The sequence below is a fragment of the Mesoplodon mirus genome (assembly GCF_964341445.2).
Source record: "Mesoplodon mirus genome assembly, chromosome: 16".
Classification (NCBI taxonomy): domain Eukaryota; kingdom Metazoa; phylum Chordata; class Mammalia; order Artiodactyla; family Ziphiidae; genus Mesoplodon; species Mesoplodon mirus.
This window is the reverse complement of record NC_138992.1, coordinates 47,742,619-47,763,099: the sequence shown is the minus strand read 5'-3', so window position 1 is coordinate 47,763,099 and position 20,481 is coordinate 47,742,619.

Here is a 20,481-nt window from a genome sequence, read left to right as displayed (position 1 = left end):
AACAAAAGGGCAGTTTTCACTGACTTTACTCAAAGAAGACTTTTTATATACTTCTTCATTTAGTCCTTGATGGGTAGCAGTATACTGTATTTAGTTTTGTATTGATTCTTCTGTGCCTGAAGTGAAACCTTGTCTATTAAAGAGTAAAGAGGTGGAGGGGAGGGAGTAGAATGAGAGAGTGAATGAGAAAGCTTTCATCAGGTGAATTAAGATAAAATGAAGCCCAATTTTCTTATCTTAAAAGGTCTTTGAAAGTAAAAAATGGTATCTGACAGTAAGTTTTAGTTTAACGAGGTGAAAAAATCAATATCACATCTAAGTGTGAAAATTGGGGACGTCCACGGTAGTGCAGTGGTTAAGAATCTACCATTAAACACAGGGAACTTGGGTTTGAGCCCCTGGTCCAGGAAGATCCCACATGCCGCAGAGCAACTAAACCTGCGAGCCACAACTACTAAGCCCGTGTGCCACAACTACTGAAGCCCGTGTGCCTAGAGCCCGTGCTCTGCAACAAGAGAAGCCAGTGTATTGAGAAGCCTGCACACCACAATGAAGAGTAGCCCCCGCTTGCCACAACTAAAGAAAGCCCACAAGCAGCAATGAAGACTCAACACAGCCAAACATAAATAAATAAATAAATAGATAGATAGATAAATAAATAAATGTATTTAAAAAAATTGGGGCAACATTTGAGTCTTTTCATCACTGTTAATGTAATCAAGATTTTCTTCTGCTATTGCACTTGTTTTATACAAATGAAATTCACTTTTACATCCTAATCACATGTTGTACTTTGGTTACTCTAAAGATTAAGTATTTAATGTGTCAGTCTTATCAATGGCTTGAAACCCATTAGCAAAACTATAAGATGTATTAACTGCATAGCCATTAGAAATTAGAAATTGACAATAAAAATGAACACCATCCTGAACATGTTAGATATGTATTAATTGTTAGAATGAAATTAAAGATATATTGTCTGTTTTTAATATTGAAAGGCTTTTTTGGTAATTAATTCAAGAACTATTTCTTGAGTGCCCAGTATATGTGTGTGTGTGTGTGTGTGTGTGTGTGTGTGTGTGTGTGTGTGTATATATATATATATATATATATATAGAGAGAGAGAGAGAGAGAGAGAGAGCCTTCATGACCTAATCACCTCCCAAAGGCTCTCACTCCAAATACCACCACATTGGAGATTACGTTTCAGCATATGAATTTTGAGGGGACACAAACATCCAGTGTATAGCATACACACACTAGCATTTACACACTCACACTAATCTGTGTATGTATAACTGGTAAAATATGACTAAGTTCTGTGGCTTGTACCAATGCCAATTTCCTGGTTCTGATATTGTACTATACTTATGCAAGATGTTAACACTGGGGAAGACTGTGAAGTGTGCATGGGACTTCCTTGTACATTTCCTTGCAACTTTCTGTGAATCTATAATTATTTCTAAATAAAAAGTTAAAACAAAGTGTTTGGAGTGAGAGCTTTTGGGAGGTGATTAAGTCATGAAGACTCTGTCTTCATGAATGGAATTGGTAGAGACCCCATAGAGCTCCCTCACTCTTTTCACCATGTGAGGACACAGAGAAAAGGCAATTGTCTATGAACCAGGAAGCAGGCTTTCCTAGAGTCAAAAATTGTGACAAATAAATTTGTGTTGTTTAAGTCACTCAGTCTATGGTATTTTGGTTATAGCAGCCCAAACAGAATAAGGCAGTATATATTTCTTGGAAGTTTCATCACATGTGTAGCTTAGTGGAACAGCTACCATAAACAAGATGTAGAGTGTGCCATCACCACAATGCTCCCTTGCTCTACCCAGTTATAACCAACCCCACTGATCCCCATCCTAAACCCTGGCAACCACTAACCTGTTTTCCATTGCTATAATTTTGCCCTTTCAAGAATGCTATATAAATGGAATCACACAGTATGTAGCAATTTGAAACTGGCTTTTTCAAATCAGCATAATTGCCTTGAAGTTTATCCAAGTTGTTTTATGTATCAATATTCTGTTCTTGTATGCCAGTCTCAGCCTATCAATAACCAGTGATGTGACTGGCCCTTGAAATTCTTATTATTATTGCAAGACAGCCTCAGCAATAACTATCAGAAAATGTTAAAAGAGAAAAGATTTTTTTACTCACCAATCTTGGAAAGCATACAGTACACCTGGAGCCATAAAACAAGTTGCAGGAAGAAAATAAGAGTGTGGGCCTGGGGTTCTGCTTTTTTCTTCTTTTCATGTGAAGCTGTTTTATTTAAGGTAGAAATACCTGCAGTTATGTTTCATGTTTTCTTTTAATTGAGGTATAATTGGCATATAACTATATTAGTTTCAGGTGTACAACAAAAGTGATTTGATAATTGTATAGACTGTGAAGTGATCACCACTCTAAGTCTAGTTTTTACCTGTCACCATACAAAGTTACAAAATATTCAATACAATTTTATTACCTATAGTTATCATTACATACCCATGACATGTATTTTATGACTGGAAGTTTGTACCTCTTGACCCCCTTCACCCATTTTGCCCACCCTACAGCCATCTTCCCTCTGGCAACCACCAATCTGTTGTCTGTGTCTGAGTTTTTTTGTCTTTTTTGTTTTGTTTTTTATTTGCTTCCACATGTATGTGAAATGATATTGTATTTAATATTCTCTGTTTGACTCAATTCATTTAGTATAATGCCCTTGAGGTCCATCCATGTTGTTATAAATGACAAGATTTCATTCCTATTTATGGCTGAATAATATTCCTCTGTGTACATATACCACATTTTCTTTATCTATTCATCCATACATGGACACTTAGGTTGTTTCCATATCTTGGTTATTCTAAATATTTCTGCATTGAGCATCAGTGTGCATATAGCTATTCAAATTAGTGTTTTTGTTTTCTTCTGATAAATATCCAGAAGAGGAATTGCTAGATAATATGGCACTCTTATTTTTAATTATTTGGAGAAACCTCCATATTATTTTCTATAGCAGCTGCATCAATTTACAGTTTCACCCACAGTACACAAGTATTCCATTTCTCTACATCCTTATCAACACATCTTTTTATATCTTTTTGATAAAAGCCATTTTAAAAGGTGTGAGGTAATATCTCATTGTGGTTTTGATTTTCATTTCCCTGAGGATTAGTAATGTTGAGCATCTTCCCATGTGCATATTGGCCATCTGTATGTTTTCTTTGGGAAAATGTCTATTCAAATCCTCTGCCCTTTTTAATAATTGGATTGTTTGGTGTTTTGTTACTGAGTTGTATATGTTCTTTACATATTTTTGATATGGAGCGCTTATCAAATATAAGATTTTCAAATAATCTTCCTCCATTCAGTAGATTGACTTTTTATTTTATATATGTTTTCTTTTCTGTACTGAGCTTTTTAGTTCTATATAATCTCATTTGTTTATTTTTGCTTTTGATGTAATTGCTTTTAGAGTCAGATACAAATATCTCTAAGGTCAACATCAAAAAGCTTAGCACGTATATTTTCATCTAGGAATTTTATGGTTTGTGGTCTTACATTCAAGTCTTTAATTTATTTTGAGTTAATTCTTGTGTATGGTGTAAGGTAGTGGTACAGTTTCATTCTTTTCCATGTGGCTGTCTGGTTTTCCCAACACAATTTATTGAAGAGACTGCCCATTCCCCGTTATATAGTCTTGGCTCCTTTGTCATAAATTAACTAACCATATATGTGTGTGTTTATTTTTGGGTTCTCTATTCTATTCTGTTTATCTATGTGTCTGTTTTTATGCCAGTATCATGCTGTTTTGATTACTGTAACTTTGCAGAATAGTGTAAGATCAGGGAGCATGATACCTCCAGCTTAGCTCTTCTTTCTCAAGATTGCTTTGGTTATTTGGGATCTTTTGTGATTCCAAACAAAATTTATGTTTGTTCTATTTCTGTGAAAAAATGCCATTGGAATTTTGATAGGAAGTGAATTGAATCTCTAGTCTCCTTTGGGTAATATGGACCTTTTAACGATATTATTTCTTTCAATCCTTGAACAAGGAATATCTTGCCATTTGTTTGTGTCTTCTTCAATTTCCTGCATCCGTAATTTTTAGCATAGGTCTTTTATGTACTTACTTAAATTCATTCCTAGGTATTTTATTATTTTTGATGCAATTATAAATTAGATTGTTTTCTTAATTTCTTTTTTTGATATTCTTATTGTATAAAAATGTAACAGATTTTTGAGTATTACTTTTGTACCTTGCAACTTTACTGAATTTGTTTATTAGTTCTAACTGTGTGTGTGCGTGTGTGTGTGTGTGTGTGTAGTCTTTAGGGTTTTCCATGTATAGTATCATGTCATCTGCAAATCATGACAGATTTACTTCTTCCTTTCCCATTTGGATGACTTTTATCTTTTTTTTTCCTGCCTAATTACTCTAGTAAGGATTTCCAACACTATGTTGAATAAAAGTGGTGAGTTTGGCATTCTTGTCTTATTGTGATCTCAAAAGATCTCAGCTTTTCATTGTTAAGTATGATGTTAACTATAGGCTTGTCATACTTGGCCTTTATTATGTAGTGGTACATTTCATCTGTACCCATTTTGTTGAAAGTTCTTTTTTTATCATAAATGGATATTGAATCTTGTCAAATACTTTTTCTGGACATATTGAGATGATTATATGATTTTTCCCTTCATCTTGTTAACGTGGTAAATCACATGGATTAATTTGTGGATATTGAACCATTCTTGAATCCTTGGAATAAACACCATGTGATCATGGTGTATGATCATTTTGATGTGTTGTTGAAATTGTTTTGCTCAAATTTTGTGAGGATTTTTGCATCTATATTTATCAGGGATATTGCCTTTAATTTTCTTGGCATGTGTGTGTGTGTGTGGCGGGGTGGGGAATATCCTTGTCTGGTTTTGTTATCAGGCAACGCTGGCCTTTAAAATGTGTTTGGGAGTGTTCCCTTCTCTTCACAGTTTTGGGAGAGTTTGAGGAGTGCAGTATTAAATCTTATTTGAATTCTTAGTAGCATTCACCAGTGAAGCTTTCTGGACCTATACTTTTGTTTGCTGGTACTTTTTTGATTACTGATTTAATCTCCTTGTAGTAATTGGCCTATGCAGAATATCTATTTATTCATTATATAGTCTTGCAGTATTGTATGTTTCTTGGGTTTATCCATTCTTTGTAGATTGTCAAATTTATTGGTGTACAGTTGTGCACAGTAGTCTCTTATAATTTTTGTACTTCTCTGCTATCATTTATAACTTCTTTTTTGAGAAAGATTTTATTTGATTTTATTTTTGAGCACTCTTTTTTTTCTTAGTTAGTATAACTAAGTTTTGTCCATTTTGTTTAATTCTTTAAAGAACCAGCTCTTAAATTTCATTGATTTTTAAATTTTTTTCTTCTAGTTTTATTGAAATATAATTGACATATACAGCACTATATGTTTAAGGTGTGCAGCATAATAATTTTACTTACATCATTAAATGATTACAACCATAAGTTTAGTGAGCATCCATATAGATACAAAATTAATGAAATAGAAAAAATATTTTCCTTGTGATGAGAACTCTTAGGGTTTACCCTATTAACACCTTTCATATATAACATACAGTGGTGTTAATTATATTTATCATGTTGTACATTACATCCATGGTACTTATTGATCTTATAACTGAAAGTTTGTATTTTTTCACTGTCTTCATCCAGTCACCCCACCCCTCACCTCTGGTAACCACAAAACTGATATTGTTTTTATGAGTTTGTTTGTTTGTTTTTGTTTTTGAACTACAATTGAACTACAATACTATGTTCATTCTGTTTCACAACAGAGTGATTTGATATTTCTATATATATCAAAATGATCACCATGACAAGTCTAGTTATGATATGTCACCATACAAAGATATTATATTGTTATTGACTGTATTGCCCACACTGTACATTTTAAACTTGTGACTCAATTATTATGCCACTGGAAATTTGTACCTCTTAATCTCCCTCACTTATTTCTTTCCTCCCCCTACCTCCCTCCTCTATGGCAACCATCTGTTTGTTCTCTGTATCTATGACTCTGTTTCTGTTTAGTTCTGGCTGTTCATTTATTTGTTGCTTAGATTCCATGTATAAGTGAAATCATACAGTATTTTTCTTTCTCTGTCTAACTTATTTCACTTAACATAATACCCTCTAGGTCCATCCATGTTGTCACAAATGGCAATATTTCATCCTTTTTAATGACTAATATTCCATTTTACATATATACCACATCTTCTTTATCCAGTCATCTATTGATGACCACTTAAGTTGCTTCCATAAATTGACTGTTGTAAATAACACTGCAATGAACATAAGGGTGCATATATCCCTTCTTATTAGTGTTTTTATTTTCATTGGATAAATACCCAGGAGTGAATTACTGGATCATATGGTAGCTCTATTCCTAATATTTTTGAGAATTGTCCATACTGTTTTCCATAGTGGCTTCACCAGTTTATTTCCCACCAACAGTGAATGAGGCTTCCCTTTTCTCCACATCCTTGCCAACACTTGTTATTCTTTGTCTTTTTTGGTAATAGCCACTCTGACAGGTGTGAGGCAAAAATATCTTTGTGGTTTTGATTTGCATTTCCCTTATGATTAGTGATGTTGAGCATCTTTGCATGTCTATTCGCCATCTATATGTCTTCTTTGGAAAAATGTTTACTCAGATCCTCTGTCCATTTTTAAATCATATTGTTGTTTTTTTTTTATGTTGAGTTGTATGAGTGTTTTGTATATTTTGTATATTAACTCCCTATCTGATACCTCCTTTGCAAATATCTTCTCCCATCCAGTAGGTGGTCTTTTCATTTTGTTGATAGTGTCTTTCCGTCACTGTGCAAAATCTCTCTTTTGATGTAGTCTCATTAATCTTTTCTATTTTGCTTAGTCTTTATTTCATTTATTTCCACCCCTATCTTCATCATTTTTTTCCTTATACTAACTTAGGGCTTTACTTGGGTTTTTTTCTAGCTTCTTTGGGTGTATAGTTAAATTGTTTATTTGAAACTTTTCTTGTTTCTTGAGGCTTGTATCAATATGAACTTCTCCCTTAGAATTGCTTTCCCTGCATCTCATAGATTTTGGTATGTTGTATTTCCATTTTCATTTGCCTCAATGTATTTTTAATTTATTTACAAAATTTCTTTGTTGACCCATATGTTGTTCAGTAGCACATTGTTTAATCTCCAAATAAGTGTGCTATTTTTAGTTTTCTTTTTGTGATTGATTTCCAGCTTCATACCATTGTGGCTTAGAGAGATGCTTGATATGATTTCATTCTTCTTAAAACTGAGACTTTTTTATTGTGACCTAACATGATTTATCCTGGAGAATGTTTCATGTTCACTTGAGAAGAAAGTGTATGCTGCTGCTTTGGATGGAATATTATGTATATATCTGTTAAGTCCATTAGTTTAACCATTCATTTAAGGCTAATGTTTCCTTGTTGATTTCTATCTGGATGACCTATTCACTGATGCAATGAAGTATTGAATTCCCCTACTATCTTTGTATCAACTTCTCCCTTTAGATCTGTTAATATTTGCTTTATATATTTAGGTGCTCCTCTGCTGGGTGCATAAATATTTATAAATGTTATATCTTCTTCTTGAATTGATCCCTTTATCATTATTCAGTGCACATTTTTGTCTTTATTAGAGTATTTTTTTTTCATTTCAAATCTCTTATTTTTTTATTATTTTTTTAATTGGGGTATAGTTGCTTTACAAAGTAGTGTTAGTTTTACTATATACATATAGTGAATCATCTATATGTATACATATATCCTGTCTTTTTTGGATTTCCTTCCCATTTAGGACACCAGAGAGCATTAGATTGAGTTCCCTGTGCTATACAGCAGGTTCTCATTAGTTATCTATTTTCTACATATTAGCATATATATGTCAATCCCAATCTCCCAGTTCAACCCACCCTCCTCTCCCCCCCTTTGGTGTCCATAGGTTTGTTCTCTAAATCTGTGTCTCTATTTCTGCCTTGAAAACAGGTTCATCTGTACCATTTTTCTAGATTCCACAAATATGCGTTAATATACGGTATTTGTTTTTCTCTTTCTGACTTACTGCACTCTGTATGACAGTTTCTAGGTCTATCTACACCTCTACAAATGACCCAGTTTCATTCCTTTATATGGCTGAATAATATTCCATTTTATTTATGTACCACATCTTCTTTATCCATTCATCTGTTGATGGACATTTAGGTTGCTTCCATGACCTGGTTATTGTAAATAATGCTGCAATGAATATTGGGGTGCATGTGTCTTTTTGAATTATGGTTTTCTCAGGGTATATACCTAGTAGTGGGATTGCTGGGTCATATGGTAATTCTCGTTTTAGTTTTGTAAGGAACTTCCATACTGTTCTCCATATTGGCTGTATCAATTTACATTCCCACCAGCAGTGCAGGAGGATTCACTTTTCTCTACACCCTCTCCAGTATTTATTGTTTGTAGATTTTTTTGATGATGGCCATTCTGACTGCTATGAGGTGATAACACATTGTAGTTTTGATTTGCATTTCTCTAATAATTAGTGATGTTGAGCATCTTTTCATATGACTCTTGGCCATCTGTATGTCTTCTTTGGAGAAATGTCTCTTTAGGTCTTCTGCCCAGTTTTTGACTGGATTGTTTGTTTTTTCAGGTATTGAGCCACATGAGCTGTTTGTATATTTTGGAGATTAATCCCTTGTCATTCCTTCATTTTGCAAATATTTTCTCTCATTCTGAGGGCTCTCTTTTCATCTTGTTTATGGTTTCCTTTGCTGTGTGAAAACTTTTAAGTTTCATTAGGTCCAATTTGTTTATTTTTGTTTTTATTTCATTACTCTAGGAGGTGGGTCAAAAAAGATATTGCTGTGAATTATGTCAAAGAGTGTTCTGCTTACGTTTTCCTCTAAGAGTTTTATAGTGTCTGGTCTTATATTTAAGTCTTTAACCCATTTTGAGTTTATTTTTATGTATGGTGTTAAGGAGTATTATATTTTTTTCTTTACATGTAGCTGTCCAGTTTTCCCAGCACCACTTATTAAAGAGGCAGTCTTTGCTCCGTTGTATATTCTTGCCTCCCTTGTCATAGATTAGGTAACCATAGGGGCATGCATTTATCTCTGGGCTTTATGTCTTCTTCCATTGATGTATATTTTTGTTTTTGTGCCAGGAACATACTGTCCTGATGACTGTAGGTTTGTAATATAGTCTGAAGTCAGGGAGCCTGATTCCTCCAGCTCCATTTTTTCTTTTTCATGATTGCTTTGCCCATCCGTTGTCTTTTGTGTTTCCATACAAATTTTAAGATTTATTTTTCTAGTTCTGTGAAAAAATACCAAGGTAAGTGGATAAGGATTGCATTGAATCTGTAGATTGCCTTGAGGAGTATAGTCATTTTCACAATACTGATTCTTCCAACCAAAGAACATGGTATATCTCTCCATCTCTTTGTGTCATCTTTGATTTCTTTCATCACTGTCTTATAGTTATCTGAGTAAAATTCTTTTACCTCTTTTCATAAGTTTATTCCTCGGTAGTTTATTCTTTTTGTTGCAATGGTAAATGGGATTGTTTCCTTAATTTATTTTTCTTATCTTTTGACATTAGTGTATAGAAATGCAAGAGATTTCTTTACATTAATTTTGTATCCTGCAACTTTACCTGATTCATTGATTAGCTCTAGTAGTTTTCTGGTGCCATCTTTAGGATTTTCTATGTATAGTATCATGGCGTCTGTGAACAATGACAGTTTTACTTCTTTTCCAATTTGTATTCCCTTTATTTTATTTTTTTTCTTCTCTGATTGCTGTGGTTAGGACTTCCAAAACTATGTTGAATAAGAGTGGTGAAAGTTGATATCCTTGTCTTGTTCCTGATCTTGGAGGAAAGGCTTTCAATTTTTCACCATTGAGAATGACGTTTGCTCTGTGTTTGTGGTATATGGTCTTTAGCATGGTGTAGGCTCCCTGTATGTCCACTTTCTTGAAAGTTTTTATCATAAATGAGTATTGCATTTTGTCAAAAGTTATTTTCTGCATCTACTGAGATGATCATATGGTTTTTATTCTTCAATATCTTAACATGGCATATCACATTGATTGATTTGCATATATTGAAAAATCCTTCCATCCCTGGGATAAAACATTTGTTCCTGGTGTATTTTTCCTTTTAATGTGTTATTGGTTTGTTTGTTAGTATTTTGTTGAGGATTTTTGTGTCTATATTCATCAGTGATAAGTCTGTAATTTTTTTTTTTTTGTCATATCTTTGTCTGGTTTTGGTATCAGGCAGCCTCATAGAATGAGCTTGGGATTGTTTTTCCTCTGCAGTTTTTTAGAAGGATGGGCATTATCTCTTCTCTAAATATTTGATAGGATTTGCCTGTGAAGCCATCTGGTCCTGGACTTTTGTTTACTGGAAGATTTTTAATCACAGTTTCAATTTCATTACATGTGATTTTTCTGTTCATATTTTCTATTTCTCCCTGGTTCAGTCTTGGAAGGTTATACCTTTCTAAGAATTTGTCCATTTCTTCCAGGTTGTCCAACTTTTTGGCATATTGTTGCTTGTAGTATTTGCTTATGATCCTTTGTATTTCTGTGGTGTCCATTGTAACTTCTCCATTTTCATTTCAATTTTATTGATTTGAATCATCTCCCTCTTTTTCTTGATGAGTGTGGCTAATGGTTTATTGATTTTATCTTCTCAAAGAACCAGCTTTGTTATTGATCTTTGCTATTATTTCTTTGTTTCTATTTCATGTATTTCTGTTCTGATATTTATGATTTATTTCCTTCTATGAAATTTGAGGGGTTTTTTTTCTTGTTTTTGTTATTGTTCAACTTCTTTCTCTAGTTCCTTTATGTGTTAGGTTAGATTGTTTATTTGAGATTTTTCTTGTTTCTTGAGGTAGGATTGTATTGCTATAAATTTCCCTCTTAGAACTGCTTTTGCTGCATCCCATAGGTTTTGGGTCATCACGTTTTCATTGTCATTTGCCTCTTGGTATTTTTTTGATTTTCTCTTTGATTACTTCTGTGATCTCTTGGTTTTTTTAGTAACATATTTTTTCTCCTCCATGTTTTTTCTTGTTTTGTTTTGTTTTTTTGTTTTGTTTTTACATTTTTTCCCTGTTTTTCATGTCTAATCTCATAGTGTTGTGGTCAGAAAAGATGCCTGATACGATTTCAATTTTCTTAAATTTACTGAGGCTTGATTTGAGACCCAAGATGTGATCTATCCTGGAGAATGTTCCATGTGCACTTGAGAAGAAAGTGTAATCTGCTGTTTTTGGATGGAATGTCCTATAAATATCAATTAAATCTATCTGGTCTATTGTGTCATTTAAAGCTTGTGTTTCCATATTAATATTCTGTCTGGATGATCTGTCCATTGATGTAAATGAGGTGTTAAGTCCCCCATTATTACTGTACTACTATCATCTTTTTTCCCTTTTATTGCTGTTAGCATTTGCCTTATGCATTGAGGTGCTCCTATGTTTTGTGTACATATATTTATAATTGTTATATCTTCTTGGATTGATCCCTTGATCATTATGTAGTTTCCGTCCTTGTCTCTTGTAACAGTCCTTTTCTTTTAAGTTTATTTTATCTGATATTGTTACTCCAGCTTTCTTTTGATTTCCATCTGCATAAAATATATTTTTCCATCCCCTTACTTTCAGTGTGTATGTGTCCCTACTTCTGAAGTGGGTCTTAGACAGCATATATAAGGGTCTTGTTTCTGTATCCATTCAGCCAATCTGTTTCTTTAGGTTGGAGCATTTAATTCAATCATGTTTAATGTAATTATTAATATGTATGTTCCTATTACTATTTTCTTAATTGTTTGGGGTTTGTTTTTGTAAGATTTTTTTTTTTTTTTTTTTTTTTTTTTTTGCTGTACGCGGGCCTCTCACTGCTGTGGCCTCTCCCATTGCGGAGCACAGGCTCCGGACACACAGGCTCCGCGGCCATGGCTCGCGGGCCCAGCCGCTCCGCGGCATGTGGGATCCTCCGGGACCGGGGCACGAACCCGTGTCCCCTGCATCGGCAGGCGGACTCTCAACCACTGCGCCACCAGGGAAGCCCTGTAAGATTTTTTCATCTCTGTGTTTCCTGCTTAGAGAAGTTCCTTTAGCATTTGTTGTAGAGCTGGTTTGGTGGTTCTGAATTCTGTTAGCTTTTTCTTGTCCTTAAAACTTTTGATTTCTCCATCGAAATTGAATGAGATCCTTGCTGGATGGAAAAATCTTGGTTGTAGGTTTTTCCCTTTCATCACTTTAAATATGTCCTGCCACTCCCTTCAGGCCTACTGAGTTTCTGTTGAAAAAGTCAGTTGTTAGCCTATGGGGGTTCCCTTTTATGTCATTTGTTGCTTTTCTTTTGCTGGTTTTAATATTTTTTCCTTGTATTTAATATTTGTTAGTATGATTATTATGTCTCTAGGTATGTTTATCCTTGGGTTTATCTTTTATTGGACTCTTTGTGTTTCCTGGACTTGACTGACTCTTTCCTTTCCCATGTTACGGAAGTTTTTGACTATAATGTCTTCAAATATTTTCTCAGACCCATTGTCTTTCTCTTCTTATTCTGGAACCCCTATAATTTGAATGTTGGTACAGTTATGTTATCCCAGAAGTCTCTGATCGTGTCCTCAATGTTTTAATTTTATTCTTTCTTCTGCTGTTCATCACTGTTTGTTTCTCCTTTACTGCTTTTATGTCCTTGTTAATTGTTTCTTGTCTATTCTCCATTCTATTTCTGATATTATGGATCATCTTTACTGTCATTACTGTGAATTCTTTTTCAGGTGGATTTTCTATTTCCTTTTCATTTATTTGGTCTTGTATGTTTTTACCTGACTCCTTTGTCTGTAATATATTTCTCTGTCCTCTCAGTTTGTTTAATATACTGTGCTTGAGGTGTCCTTTCTGCAGTCTGCAGAGTCATAGTTCCTCTTGCTTCTGCGGTCTGCCCCCCAGTGGGTGAGTTTTTTCCAGTGGCTTGTGTGCATTTCCTGGTAGGGGGGGACTGGTGCCTGTGTTCTGGGGGGGAGGAGCTTGATCTTGTCCCTCTGATGGGCAGGGCCATGTCAGGTGATGTGTTTTGGCATGTCTGTGAGCTTAGTATGACTTTAGGCAGCCTGTCTGATAATGGATGAGGTTGTGTTTCTGTCTTGCTAGTTGTTTGGTGTGAGGTGTCCAATAGTGGAGCTTGTTGGTCATTGGGTGGAACTAGGTCTTGCTGCTGAGATGGAGACCTCTGGGTGAGCTTTTGCTGATTAATATTCCTTTGGGCCAGGATTTCTATGGCAATCCATTGTCCTGGTCTCGGCTCTCCCACCTCAGAGGTTCAGGCCCAATCCCTGAACAGAGAAGCAAGACTCTGTAAGCTACACAGTGTGGAAGAAAAGAAAAGAGAGAGAGAGAGAGAAAAAAAATGAACAGACAAACAAAACCCCCAAGACAAATGGTAAAAACAAAACCAAACAGAGAGAAACAAAAAAAGAAACATAGAAAGAAACACACACACACAAAAATAGAAAGAAAAAAGAGAAAACAAAAAAGAAGAGAGAATCCAAATAAATGAACCCAAAAACTAAAACAAACAATAAAACTAAATTAACAAAAACAAAAACAAAAAAATAAATCAAAAGCAGAAAGAAAACTAAACAATAAAAGGCAAAGAAAGCGTAAAACAAACACACAAAAATGATCAAAATATGATAAAAACAAAACAAAAAGGAAAACAAAAGGAAAAAAAACACAAAAACCAAAAGATAAAGTAAAAATAGGCAAATAAAAAATATAGTTAAAAATATATTGAAAACAAAGCAAAACAAAAGCAAAAAGCAGAAATACAGAAAAAACACAATATAATGAAAAAGTAAAAATAGAAAAATGTATTAAAAATAAAAGCATAAAATCTAAAAGATTTGAAAAGTAAATTTTAAAATAAATATTTAAAGAATAATAAAGAACAACAACATGATACAATGAAACAAAAAAATAGTAATAATAATAATATTTTCCTGGGGCCTCAGCTGTCAGTGTCCTTGCCCCACAGTGAGACACAGCCAATCCCTGCCTCCCCAGGAAATCCTCTAATATCTCTAGGCAGGTCTCTGGACTTGCTCTGGGCACTGAAGGGCAAGTTCACACTCTGTCCTGGCCCAATTCCCATGTGTACTTACCCCTGAAGTCCACAGTTGTTAAAGCTAGACCAGCCATCAATTGTGGGAACACTCATTATCTATTCAGATATTCCAGAGATTCAGGGTTTACCAAGCCAATTGCAGGGATTTAATCCACTGCTCTTGTGGCTTCATGGAGAGATTTCCATTCGTCTTCTTTGGTCTTACCACCCCTGGGTTCAGCTTTGCTTTTGGCCCCACCTCTGCATGTGTGCCACCCTCAGGCATCTGTTCCCTGCCTTGGTGAGAGGGGATGAAAGCCGTGGCAGATTACAGCACACTTACTCAGGCCGGAGAGAGGGATGGATATGCCAGCCACTAATGGGATGTTCAGGGAGTGCCTGTAGCAGCAGAGACCTGCAGGAAGTTGCAACAGCCTGGGGCATGCCATGCATTCTCTTGGGGAAGTTGGTCCAGGATCATGGGACCCTCAGCAGTGGTGGGTTCCAGGATGGTGTGGGCAGTGACGTGTGCTTGCTCACAGGATGCTTGGTGACAGCAGCAGCATCAGTAGCAGTCTGTGCCTACCTCTGGGGTCCGGGATAGCAGTCGTGGCTAGTGCCCGCCCCTGAAACTTATGTAGCCAGTGCCCTGCTACCTGTGAGTGCACAGAGAAAGAAGCTCCTATGGTGGGCCCACCCCTCTCCTTGCACACCCCCCAACAGTGGTCCGTTGCCTCTCTGGCAGGCCCAGTCTTCTTCTCAGACTCCCTCAACTGTGATGCACTCGCCCCCTCAGGCTTCTTCATACAGTCAACCCCAGTCCTCTCCCTTGGGTCTGACTTCCAACACCAGAGCCTCAGCACTCAGCCCCTACCCACCCCATTGGGAGAACAGACAAGAGTCTAGAACTGGGAACTGCCATTTGGCACCAATCTTCTGTGTGGACTCACTGTGCTTTGTCCTCTGCACATCTGTTTCTGTACACTCCTCTGAGGCTCTGAAGTTCCTCCCTGCATCCTCACACATGAGAGGGCTTCCTAGTGTGTGGAAAATATTCCTCCTTCACATCTCCATCCCAGAGGTGCAGGTAATGTCCTGATTCCTTGGTCTTTTTCCTTTTTTATTTTTCTTTTGCCCTACCCAGTTACATGGAGATTTTCTTTCCTTTTTGGAAGTCAGGTCTTCTGCCAGTGTTCAGTAGATGTCCTGCGGGAGTTGTTCCACATGTAGATTTTTTTTTTTTCTGGTACGTGAGCCTCTCACTGTTGTGACCTCTCCCATTGTGGAACACAGGCTCCAGACATGCAGGCTCAGCAGCCATGGCACACGGGCCCAGCCGCTCTGCGGCATGTGGGATCATCCCGGACCGGGGCACAAACCCACGTCCCCTGCATTGGCAGGCAGACTCTCAACCACTGCGCCATCAGGGAAGCCCAATGTATTTTTGATGTATCTGTGGGGAGAAGGTAAGCTCCACATCTTAATATTCTGCCATCTTGAAGGTTCTCTCTTTATTACAGTATTTGCTTTAAAGTCTATTTTTTTCTGATATAAGTATTGTTACCCCTGTTTTTTTCTGGTTTCTGTTTGGGAGAAACATCTTTTTCAAGTCCTTCATTTTCAGTCTGCATGTGTCCTTACATCTGAAGTGTGTTGCTTTTTGGCAGCATATAGATATGTGTTGTTGTTGTTGTTGTTGTTAATCCATTCAGTCACTCTGTGTCTTTTGATTGAAAATTTTAGTCCATTTACATTTAAAATAATTATGGAAAGTTATGTACTTTATTGCCATTGTTTTCTGGCTGCTTTGTACTTTCTTTTTTTTTTTTTTTTTTTTTTTTTTTTTTTTTTTGATGCTCTTTCCCTTTATTTTTATTTTTTTTTATTTTTTTTTGTTGTTGCTTTATAACAAATTTAATCAGTTATACATATACATATGTTTCCATATCCCCTCCCTTTTGCGTCTCCCTCCCACCCTCCCTATCCCACCCCTCCAGGCGGTCACAAAGTACCGAGCTGATCTCCCTGTGCTATGCGGCTGCTTCCCACTAGCTATCTACCTCACGTTTGGTAGTGTATATGTCCATGCCGCTCTTTCACTTTGTCACAGCTTACCCTTCCCCCTCCCCATATCCTCAAGTCCATTCTCTAGTAGGTCTGTGTCTTTATTCCTGTCTTACCCCTATGTTCTTCATGACATTTTTTTTTCTTAAATTCCATATATATGTGTTAGCATACAGTATTTGTCTTTCTCTTTCTGACTTACTTCACTCTGTATGACAGACTCTAGGTCTATCCACCTCATTACAAATAGCTCAATTTCATTTCTTTTTATGGCTGAGTAATATTCCATTGTATATATGTGCCACATCTTCTTTATCCATTCATCCGATGATGGACACTTAGGTTGTTTCCATCTCCGGGCTATTGTAAATAGGGCTGCTATGAACATTTTGGTACATGTCTCTTTTTGAATTATGGTTTTCTCAGGGTATATGCCCAGTAGTGGGATTGCTGGGTCATATGGTAGTTCTATTTGTAGTTTTTTAAGGAACCTCCATACCGTTCTCCATAGCGGCTGTACCAATTCACATTCCCACCAGCAGTGCAAGAGTGTTCCCTTTTTTCCACACCCTCTCCAGCATTTATTGTTTCTAGATTTTTTGATGATGGCCATTCTGACTGGTGTGAGATGATATCTCATTGTAGTTTTGATTTGCATTTCTCTAATGAGTAAAGATGTTGAGCATCCTTTCATGTGTTTGTTGGCAGTCTGTATATCTTCTGTGGAGAAATGTCTATTTACGTCTTCTGCCCATTTTTGGATTGGGTTCTTTGTTTTTTTGTTATTGAGCTGCATGAGCTGCTTATAAATTTTGGAGATTAATCCTTTGTCAGTTGCTTCATTTGCAAATATTTTCTCCCATTCTGAGGGTTGTCTTTTGGTCTTGTTTATGGTTTCCTTTGCTGTGCAAAAGCTTTTAAGTTTCATTAGGTCCCATGTGTTTATTTTTGTCTTTATTTCCATTTCTCTAGGAGGTGGGTCAAAAAGGATCTTGCTGTGATTTATGTCATAGAGTGTTCTGCCTATGTTTTCCTCTAAGAGTTTGATAGTGTCTGGCCTTATATTTAGGTCTTTAATCCATTTTGAGCTTATTTTTGTGTATGGTGTTAGGGAATGATCTAATCTCATACTTTTACATGTCCCTATCCAGTTTTCCCAGCACCACTTATTGAAGAGACTGTCCTTTCTCCACTGTACATTCCTGCCTCCTTTATCAAAGATAAGGTGACCATATGTCCGTGGGTTTAACTCTGGGCTTTCTATCCTGTTCCATTGATCTATCTTTCTGTTTTTGTGCCAGTACCATACTGTCTTGATTACTGTAGCTTTGTAGTATAGTCTGAAGTCAGGGAGCCTGATTCCTCCAGCTCCATTTTTCGTTCTCAAGATTGCTTTGGCTATTCGGGGTCTTTTGTGTTTCCATACAAATTGTGAAATGTTTTGTTCTAGTTCTGTGAAAAATGCCAGTGGTAGTTTGATAGGGATTGCATTGAACCTGTAGATTGCTTTGGGTAGTAGAGTCATTTTCACAATGTTGATTCTTCCAATCCAAGAACATGGTACATCTCTCCATCTATTTGTATCATCTTTAATTTCTTTCATCAGTGTCTTATAATTTTCTGCATACAGGTCTTTTGTCTCCTTAGGTAGGTTTATTCCTAGATATTTTATTCTTTTTGTTGCAATGGTAAAAGGGAGTGTTTCCTTGATTTCACTTTCAGATTTTTCATCATCAGTATATAGGAATGCCAGAGATTTCTGTGCATTAATTTTGTATCCTGCAACTTGACCAAATTCATTGATTAACTCTAGTAGTTTTCTGGTAGCATCTTTAGGATTCTCTATGTATAGTATCATGTCATCTGTAAACAGTGACAGCTTTACTTCTTCTTTTCCAATTTGGATTCCTTTTATTTCCTTTTCTTCTCTGATTGCTGTGGCTAAAACTTCCAAAACTAGGTTGAATAAGAGTGGTGAAAGTGGGCAACCTTGTCTAGTTCCTGATCTTAGTGGAAATGGTTTCAGTTTTTCACCATTGAGGACAATGCTGGCTGTGGGTTTGTCATATATGGCCTTTATTATGTTGAGGAAAGTTCCCTCTATGCCTACTTTCTGCAGGGTTTTTATCATAAATGGGTGTTGAATTTTGTCGAAAGCTTTCTCTGCATCTATTGAGATGATCATATGGTTTTTCTCCTTCAATTTGTTAGTATGGTGTATCACGTTGATTGATTTGCGTATATTGAAGAATCCTTGCATTCCTGGAATAAACCCCACTTGATCATGGTGTATGATCCTTTTAATGTGCTGTTGGATTCTGTTTGCTAGTATTTTGTTGAGGATTTTTGCATCTATGTTCATCAGTGATATTGGCCTGTAGTTTTCTTTCTTTGTGACATCCTTGCCTGGTTTTGGTATCAAGGTGATGGTGGCCTCGTAGAATGAGTTTGGGAGTGTTCCTCCCTCTGCTATATTTTGGAAGAGTTTCAGAAGGATAGGTGTTAGCTCTTCTCTAAATGCTTGATAGAATTCGCCTGTGAAGCCATCTGGTCCTGGGCTTTTGTTTGTTGGAAGATTTTTTATCACAGTTTCAATTTCAGTGCTTGTGATTGGTCTGTTCATATTTTCTATTTCTTCCTGATTCAGTCTTGGCAGGTTGTGCATTTCTAAGAATTTGTCCATTTCTTCCAGGTTGTCCATTTTATTGGCATAGAGTTGCTTATAGTAATCTCTCATGATCTTTTGTATTTCTGTAGTGTCAGTTGTTACTTCTCCTTTTTCATTTCTAATTCTATTGATTTGAGTCTTCTCCCTTTTTTTCTTGATGAGTCTGGCTAATGGTTTATCAATTTTGTTTATCTTCTCAAAGAACCAGCTTTTAGTTTTATTGATCTTTGCTATCGTTTCCTTCATTTCTTTTTCATTTATTTCTGACCTGATTTTTATGATTTCTTTCCTTCTGCTAACTTTGGGATGTTTTTGTTCTTCTTTCTCTAATTGCTTTAGGTGCAAGGTTAGGTTGTTTATTCGAGATGTTTCCTGTTTCTTAAGGTGGGATTGTATTGCTGTAAACTTCCCTCTTAGAACTGCTTTTGCTGCATCCCATAGGTTTTGGGTCGTTGTGTCTCCATTGTCATTTGTTTCTAGGTATTTTTTAATTTCCTCTTTGATTTCTTCAGTGATCACTTCGTTATTAAGTAGTGTATTGTTTAGCCTCCATGTGTTTGTATTTTTTACAGCTCTTTTCCTGTAATTGATATCTAGTCTCATAGCATTGTGGTCGGAAAAGATACTTGATACAATTTCAATTTTCTTAAATTTACCAAGGCTTGATTTGTGACCCAAGATATGATCTATCCTGGAGAATGTTCCATGAGCACTTGAGAAAAATGTGTATTCTGTTGTTTTTGGATGGAATGTCCTATAAATATCAATTAAGTCCATCTTGTTTAATGTATCATTTAAAGCTTGTGTTTCCTTATTTATTTTCATTTTGGATGATCTGTCCATTGGTGAAAGTGGGGTGTTAAAGTCCCCTACTATGAGTGTGTTACTGTCGATTTCTCCTTTTATGGCTGTTAGTATTTGCCTTATGTATTGAGGTGCTCCTATGTTGGGTGCATAAATATTTACAATTGTTATATCTTCTTCTTGGATCGATCCCTTGATCATTATGTAGTGTCCTTCTTTGTCTCTTCTAGTAGTCTTTATTTTAAAGTCTATTTTGTCTGATATGAGAATTGCTACTCCAGCTTTCTTTTGGTTTCCATTTGCATGGAATATCTTTTTCCATCCCCTTACTTTCAGTCTGTATGTGTCTCTAGGTCTGAAGTGGGTCTCTTGTAGACAGCATATAGATGGGTCTTGTTTTTGTATCCATTCAGCCACTCTGTGTCTTTTGGTGGGAGCATTTAGTCCATTTACATTTAAGGTAATTATCGATATGTATGTTCCTATTCCCATTTTCTTAATTGTTTTGGGTTCATTATTGTAGGTCTTTTACTTCTGTTGTGTTTCTTGCCTAGAGAAGTTCCTTTAGCATTTGTTGTAAAGCTGGTTTGGTGGTGCTGAACTCTCTCAGCTTTTGCTTGTCTGTAAACGTTTTAATTTCTCCATCAAATCTGAATGAGATCCTTGCTGGGTAAAGTAATCTTGGTTGCAGGTTTTTCTCCTTCATCACTTTAAGTATGTCCTGCCACTCCCTTCTGGCTTG